This window comes from Nicotiana sylvestris, chromosome 5 (assembly GCF_000393655.2).
Source record: "Nicotiana sylvestris chromosome 5, ASM39365v2, whole genome shotgun sequence".
Classification (NCBI taxonomy): domain Eukaryota; kingdom Viridiplantae; phylum Streptophyta; class Magnoliopsida; order Solanales; family Solanaceae; genus Nicotiana; species Nicotiana sylvestris.
The window spans coordinates 74,017,281-74,026,138 of NC_091061.1; the positions used below are offsets into that span (position 1 = coordinate 74,017,281).

General features: G+C 37.0%; 1 long non-coding RNA gene across 1 annotated transcript; it reads right to left on the minus strand.

The window, feature by feature from the left end:
* Positions 1–365: 365 nt before the first annotated feature.
* On the minus strand, positions 366–5,140 carry LOC104241709 (uncharacterized). The gene is made up of 3 exons (XR_714792.2): positions 4,644–5,140; positions 2,113–2,242; positions 366–812 (listed from the first exon to the last, which is right to left on the minus strand). It is a non-coding gene; the product is annotated as an uncharacterized lncRNA (long non-coding RNA).
* Between the last annotated feature and the right edge of the window lie 3,718 nt (positions 5,141–8,858).

Below are 8,858 nucleotides of genomic sequence, written 5' to 3' on the forward strand. Positions count from 1 at the left end.
GTTGAAGAAATGAATTAGGAAAGTAGGTAGATATTCCTATATGTGGACCTTATTTCTATATTGAGGGTTGTATCATAAGTGGACCAGACTAAGCTTTGGGGCTCAATTGGTCTTACAATTACTGGGCCAACGGAGATAGAATAGAGCAGGCCCATTTACAAATAGCCCAATTAATAATTCAGCTTAAGTGAGGAGTATTAATACGCAGAAGAAGGAAGGAAGAATGAGACTAATTCTGGTAAATTTCAGTTACAACTCCTAACCAATTCTCTCTCTACCTATCTCTCTCTCTCTCATTTCTAACCACTTTCTCTTCTCCTTCTTTCAGGTATAACAATGGCGTCAATGTAGTTCGATTATAGAAATACATCGTAACAATCTCAATTCTATTACAAATCAATAAAGAAATCCTATTCTTTCCATTATTTCTTTCAAATTCTAGTATATTACAATTGGTATCAGAGTTGAATCCTGGTACCATGACAGCACCAGAAACTCAAGCCAAATCCACAGAAGAAAATGTCAAAAACTGGAGACCCAGTTACACAATTACATGGCAGAAACAAATAAGAAATTGGAATCCACTGATTCCAAAATGGATGATCTAAATCACAAATTTGACATCATGATGGATAAGTTGTTCGTGAGCAAGGATGGAATCCTTGGTAGTGCTCCAGTTGAGGCTCACCAAATGGATGGATCGAGCAGCAAAATGAGGATGATGGAACCACAGGAGAATTCTTCTAGACTCAAACAGTGTTGCTGCTAAAGTGGATTGCCCTTACTTTGAAGAGGGAGATCCCAGATCTTGGCTGTGAAAATGTGAAAGGTACTTCCATTATAATCGTATAATTGACCCGCAACAAAAATTAGACACTACAGTTCTTCACTTAAATGGGAGGGCTGAGTCTTGGTTTTTCTCCTATCAATTGAGTAGAGGAATGGTGAGATGGCCAGATTTTGTTGAGGAAATTTGTAAAAGATTTAATGATTCCGAAAATAGTCATCTAAATCTACTGGGAAAATTTAAGAGAATTGAGCAAAGGGGAACTGTGAATGAATATCTAGAGAAGTTTGAAGATTTGAAGACTTGGGTACTAATCAAACACCCAACCATTCCTGAAGAATTCTTTCTAGGATTTTTCATTGAAGGACTTAAGGAAGAAATCAGGCATACAGTCAAAATGCTTGACCCATTTTCCATAAGTCAAGCTGTAGAAAAGGCTAGACATAAAGAGGAAATGTTGGATTCAATAAATAAAAAGAATAAAGGGGGGTACAGGAAGACAGTCAACCCAATATAATTCACATACTAGGACAACAGGGGGCAGAACAGTAGGAAATATACAGAAAGAGGGCTATTCTAATTCCACCATCTATGGTAATAAATTGTTTGAAGCAAGAAAGACCATGGGTGAATGCTATAGGTGTGGGGAGAAATACTTCCCAGGTCATCAATGCAAGGATAAGCAATTGAACATTTTGCATGGTACTACTGATCAGGAGGCAATAGAGGAAAGTCAGAGAATAGAAGAAATAGAAGAAGTGGAGAATATGCAAGAGGAGATAATTGATGAAGCCATAAGCCTCAATGCCTTATTAGGAACTATGACCTCTAATACCATCAAATTAAAAGGGATGTATGGGAAACAAAAGTTGATAATTTTAGCTGATAGTGGCAGCACTCATAGTTTTATGGCTAGCAGTTGTGCAAAACAGCTGGGGTGTGTAATTAAGAAAGATGCACCTATGAGGGTTACTGCAGCTAATGGCCGTCATTTGATGAGCTATCATTTCTGCTTTTCATTCAAATGGAAAATACATGGTATTGAATTTGAGCACAAGCTAAGATTGTTAGATGTGGGAGGTTGTGACATGGTATTGGGAGTAGACTGGATAAGGAAGCACAATCCAGTCTCATTTGATTTTATTGGCTATAGACTCCAAGTGAGTGTCAATGGCAAAAGAGTGGAATTGAAGGGATATTTTGAAGAAGGCCAGCTACAGGCCATGACTGCTTCTGGGGTTAACAATGGTTGAAGAAGGGACAGGTGTTGTGGGCACACTTATTTTTAATCTCAGCTAAAGAAGTAGAAGTGGCAGCAGAATTACCTGAAGAAATCAGATCAGTACTCCAGGACTTTCTCAAGGTGTTTGCAGAGCCAAAGTCCTTGCTACCAAGGAGGGATCATGATCACTCTATTCCCCTCAAGCCTGATGCAGCACCTGTAAGTATCAGACCCTACAGATATAACTATTTTCAGAAGAATGAAATAGAGAAACAAGTTAATGAAATGTTGACAAATGGAATCATCCAACCTAGTCATTCCCCATTCTCCTCACCAGTACTTCTAGTTAAAAAGAAAGATGGTAGTTGGAGATTTTGCATTGACTATAGGGAGCTTAACAAAATTACAGTTAAGGACAAATTCCCTATACCCTGGTAGATGATTTAATGGATGAACTCAATGGTTCTTGCATCTATTCAAAGATTGACTTAAGGGCTGGTTATCATCAAATCAGAATGAGTGAGGGTGATATTTTTAAAACTGTATTTAGAACTCATTTAGGGTATTATGAGTTCAAGGCCATGCCCTTTAGCTTGACTAATGCACCTGCCACTTTTCAAAGACTAATGAATCATGTTTTCAAACCATTTTTGAGGAAGTTTGTGTTGGTATTCTTTGATGATATATTATTCTACAGTCCTACATTAGAAACTCATGCTCATCTTAGAACAGTGTTAGAAGTTCTACAGAAGGAGCAGTTGTATGCCAAATTGTCCAAATGTTCATTTGGGCAAGACAAGGTGGAATATCTAGGACATATCATTTCAGGAAGAGGGGTAGCTACTGATCCTGCTAAAATTAAAGTTATGTTGTCCTGGCCTGTGCCTAAATCTATTAAGGCCCTTAGAGGTTTCCTAGGGCTTACAGGCTACTATAGGAGCTTTGTTAAGTCCTATGGGGTGATTAGCAGACCCTTAACAAACTTACTCAAAAGAAATGCATTTCAATGGAATGAAGAAGCAGAAGTGGCTTTTCAGCAATTGAAAAAAGCCATGGCAACAGTACCAGTCCTGGCTCTAGCTGACTTCACTAAGCCTTTTATAGTGGAGACTGATGCATGCTCCACTAGGATAGGAGCTGTATTGATGCAGTCTGGCAGACCTATAGCCTATTTTAGTAAAGCTCTTGCTCTCAAACATAGAGGACTTTCTACCTAAGAGAAAGAATATATGGTTGTGCTATCAGCCATAGACAAATGGAGACACTACTTACAAGGAGGACATTTCATTGTGAAGACAAACCATCAGAGTTTAAAGTACTTACTAGAGCAGAAGGTAACTACAGCATTACAACAGAAGGGCCTAACAAAGCTTATGGGATTGGATTATGAGGTTCAATATAAAAAAGGGAGTAGAAAATAAGGTAGTAGATGCTTTATCCAGAAGAAATGAGAAAGACTCTACACTCTTATCCCTTTCCACCACTCAGGCTACATGGATTGAAGAAGTATGTGAAAGCTATGAATCAAACCCTTTAGCCTCACAACTACTCAGTGAACTATCAATTTCTCCCTCCAACATTCCAGATTATTCATTGCAACAAGGGGCCATAAGGTATAAACACAAGATATACATTGGAAGAAGCACTACTTTGAAAACCAAGATTTTGGAGGTCTTGCATCAGTCACCTATTGGAGGGCACTCAGGCCAACAAGGCACCTATAGAAGAATACAATCTATGTTCTATTGGCCAAACATGAAGACAGAGAAATGCAAATGGGTAAGTGAGTGTGATGTGTGTCAAAGAGTTAAATCAGAAAACATTCACCCACCTGGGCTTCTACAACCCCTCCATATACCCACACAGGCTTGGCAAGACATATCATTAGACTTTGTAGAAGGTCTACCCAATTTTGGGCACAAAAATGCAGTCTTGGTAGTAGTGGATAGATTAGCCAAATATGGGCACTTCCTGGCACTCAAACACCCCTATACAGCCCAAGATGTTTCTGAATTATTTCTTAAGGAAATCTACAGGTTACATGGATTGCCAAGGACTATTGTCTCGAACAGAGATGTTATTTTCACCAGCCACTTCTGGCAACATCTCTTTAAAACTTTGGGCACTAAGCTCAACATGAGCACTGCTTACCACCCTCAATCTGATGGACAAACAGAGCGACTTAACAGGTGCATGGAAACTTATTTGAGAGCTATGGTCTTCAATAATCCTAAGCAGTGGGGAAAATGGCTACACTCGGTGGAATGGTGGTACAACACCAACTATCACAACTCCATCAAGACTACACTTTTTTAGGCAATCTATGGGTATGATCCTCCACAACTTCCGTTGGGGTCCTTACCACAAACTGGTCATCAGTCAACTCGAGAGTGCTTAGTTCAGAGACAACAGATGTTACAGTCCTTACGAGACAATTTTACACAGGCTCAATGTAGAATGAAGTTCTATGCTGACAAGCTAAGATCTGACCGAGTATTGGAGATTGGAAATCTAGTCTACCTTAAGCTACAGCCATATCGACAGTCTTCCATCGATGTCAGGAGAAATGTCAAGTTATGTGCTCATTTTTATGGACCTTACAAGGTCATGCAAAGAATCAAAACAGTGGCTTACCGGTTAGAGCTTCCTAAAGGGTCTCAGCTGCATTTTGTCTTTCACATCTCTCAGTTGAAGAAGCGTGTTGGTCCATCCATTACTCCACAGCCACAGCCACCAATTTGTGATAACGAAGGATAAATCTTGATTCAACCTGTTGCAATCCTTTAAAGGCGTATTGCGAAGGAAAATAATGGTGTGGGGGTGAAAGTTCTAATTCATTGGGCAAATTTAAGGGAGGATGATGCCACTTGGGAGGATTGGAGATATATCAAAAGCAGATTTCCTGATTTTGTTGCTCAACAAAGACCTTGAGGACAAGGTCGTTCTTGGAGAGGTAGGGATTGTAATGTCTGAAGAAATGAATTAGGAAAGTAGGCGGATATTTCTATATGGGGACCTTATTTCTATATTGAGGGTTGTATCATAAGTGGACCAGATTAAGCTCTGGGGCTCAATTGGTCTTACAATTACTGGGCCAACGGAGATAGAATAGAGCAGGACCATTTACAAATAGCCCAATTAATAATTCAGCTTAAGTGAGGAGTATTAATACGCAGAAGAAGGAAGGAAGAATGAGACTAATTCTGGTAAATTTCAGTTACAACTCCTAACCAATTCTCTCTCTACCTATATCTCTCTCTCTCTCTCATTTCTAACCACTTTCTCTTCTCCTTATTTCAGGTATAACAATGGCGTCAATGTTGTTCGATTATAGAAATACATTGTAACAATCTCAATTCTATTACAAATCAATAAAGAAATCCTATTCTTTCCATTATTTCTTTCAAATTCTATTACAAAATTCTAGTATATTACACATCTCTAGTGGTCTAAAATTCAATCTCGTACGGATTTGATACGATATGACTTCTGTGCTTTTCTCCGAGCCTTAAGCAACCTAATTATTTCCTTCTTTAAACATCAGCATTAATCGCTTCGATTAATAACAAAATTTACAGAATACGCATGCCATGGTGTATTAGCCTCGAGTAGGTTGTTGCTTATGTGCACTGGAAAAGAGAAAGGTGTTTTTAAGAATCTCTATTCCACATATCTATCATGAACATAAAAATTTCTTTTTGGTGTTATTCATCTCATCAACAGACATGGTTGAAGATCATTATTAGCAATAAAGACATGAGTGAACTGATTTATGCATTGTAAAGCGGAATCACTAGTACGTGAGAACTCATGTTTCATGCGGATAATGAAGGCGCGCCAGCCTCCAAATAAAAAGTGTAATGATGCCAACTATGTTGTCATATTTCTTGGTCATGCCAAGCAGGGGCGGATTTATTATTCAATTTATGGTGTACGTGAACCCATAGTTTCTCTGTTAAATTAGATATTTTATGTACATATTTTTTAGCAGTGATCTAATATTATCTACTGCCTCACATGCACTCAAAAGATTGAATAGTACACTTGAATAAAGATTTAGTTATTTACCTAAAAGAATAGAGATCAATTCCCACTTTATACTTTTTTTTGTGGTGCATCTCATGTTCTAGAATCCTAGATCCACCTCTAATGCCAAGAGCAAGAAATATCGAGTAAAATCCAGAGTTAGAGACATGCACAAGGATTGTAGAAGCATGAATTCATGATTCTCTTGGCTTCTAAAAGGTATTGGATACCTCTTATAGTATCCATCTAGAGCAAGGTAAGGGTTGGCATTTTTACTCAATAGATTTAGCCTACCTTGATGTTGTTAGGCTAAAAATTCATATTTTTATATGTAATTTTCTTGCATTATGTCTCGATTTTATTAACTTTGGTGTGAATATTTGTAACTCGAGCTTAATAATAGTATTTATATATATAGGAGTCAACTGGAAGTGATTTGGGAAAGCTTGCATGCAAATTGAAGTAAAAACGGAAGAATTTGGAGGGAGTATAACTTTGGTGCCCATGTTCGCGCCAGGCACCAACCAAAATTCCAAGGGCAGCAGAGCAAAAAAGTAGAAAAATTTCAGTGTCCAGGTTGGCGTCAAGCGCCAAGCGAGACGCCCAAGGACGGATTTCGTCCTACCTCGGCTAGGACTTGGTAGTTTCGACCCTATACTCCCCAGCATGTATAAAAGGGATTCTAAGCCTATTTCTTAGAGGAGAGACATGATTAGAGAGGAAAAGGGCTAGAGGAACACTTGTAAGCAAATAATCACAAGATTTTTTCTCTTCCGTTCTCCCTTAATCTATATTTTAATGCTCTCAATTATTATCATGATTGTTAGTAGGAGTTTGGACATAAGAATTGTAAAATTCCAAAAAATGGTGAAAAAAAAATTCAAGTGAAAATGGTATTTGAAATTTAGTGTTATGTTTGGACATAAATTTCAGTTTGGGTTGTTTTTGAAGTTTTCTGAGTGAAAATTTTGAAAACAGACTTTTGGAGTTCTTTAAATTTTTAAAAATTTCCAAAATGCATCTTCAAGTGAAAATTGAAATTTTTATGAACAAACACTGATTTCGAAAAAAAATAATTTTTTTTGGAAAAAAGGTTTATGTCCAAACGGGTTGTTAGTATGGTTATAAGTAGCTAAACTCTTTTATCTAGGGTTTAATGGAACCTTTTGGAGGATGATTTTTTGTTGCGTTTAATATATTGTGTCGTTGAATTTTCTCTACTTGTTCAACTACATGATTATCTTACTTGATTGAAGGACCCTCAATTGACTGTGCCTGTTTAGTGTGTATTGCTTGGAAAATGGTACATATTTAGGTAGTTATTGAACAAAATCACTCCTAACGTATGTAAGGAATCAATACAGAGGTTTTAAAGGTAGGATTAGTAATAACAAAATCTTGGTGTGATCTTAGTGAGCGCTAAACTAGTGCCAGCTAGCGTAGTTCGAAAGAATATGTCTAGTAGATTGTGGTAGTTGCTCGGAAGAGAATTACGATACCCGAAGTACTCACGATCAATAGAGAATACTTAGGCGAAATTATAGGAAACATAGCAAGGAGAATTCTGACAATTGGGGAAATCATAACTTTAGGTCGACTTAATCTTGTCTCTAACCTTTACTATCTTTAGTTAAAAATTCTACTTTAATTAGTTAGTTATTATAAAACAATAAAAGAAGATGAACAATATTGCAGAGAAAGAGAGAGAGGGAATTCTTATTAAATTTTGGGATGATTTACTATTACACCCTGCAATATTATAATAATGTTATGTCCTGCAGTATATATTACGATGATGTTACGCCTTGCAGTATTACATTAGGATGATGTTACGTTTCGCAGTATTAAGTTATGACAATGTTGCACCCTGCAGTATTACATTACGGTGATGTTATGCTTCGCAGTATTAAGTTACGACGATGTTGCACCCTGTAGTATTGTACGTTGAATTTGTCGTAAGGTAATTGACATCAGTCCAAGTAAAAGATTATTTGGAGATTATAAGAATTATGCTATTTCACAAGTGATGTGTAAATTCGTGAAGGTGAAAAGGGAAGTAAGTCAAAGAAAATGAATTTTCGTCAAAGTTTGGCATTTTGGGGTAAAATATGGCCCGAGCTAAAATACCTGGTATTTATGGACTAGTGTCATACAAGGTACTACATGACCATAAGATGTACAAAGTATGTCAAAAGAGATTACTTTAAGTAAGTGGAGATAATATTTGATTATACGGGTAATTTATTAATTACCGGATAACAAAGCATTACCTAGTTAATTATTAAAATATGAAATAAGAATAACCCGCCCCCAAGAAAAATACGTGGCAGCGCCACCAAACCAAACAAAATGACTAATAGTCAAATTGGCTTAGGTGGCAACATGCCATAACACATTCAAAGACACCTCACCTTTTATACTTTGTATATATAATTAGTATCTTATCATAAAAGGAACGTTCAGCATTTTCCAAGCCTTCAAATAAACTTCATTTTTCTTGTCTTGAAACTGAAGATCAACAGAATGTTTAGCATTCTCCAAGCTTTCAAAGAAACTTCACTTTTCTTGTCTTGAAACCAAAGATCAACAGAACATTTAGAAACGTTACATTCAAGCCTACAAGACGTTAAGCAACAAGACTTTTGCAAATCAAATTCTCTTGCGAGAATATTATACGGAGTTTTTCCTACTCCAGGTATATTAAGGCAATCCGTTCTTTCTTTTAGCCTGATCCATACGATACAAATAAAACGAGCAAAATATGCAACTTTCATAAATGACTCTATTCATAGAAATATTAGGGGTGCCTATATTCTTGATTTC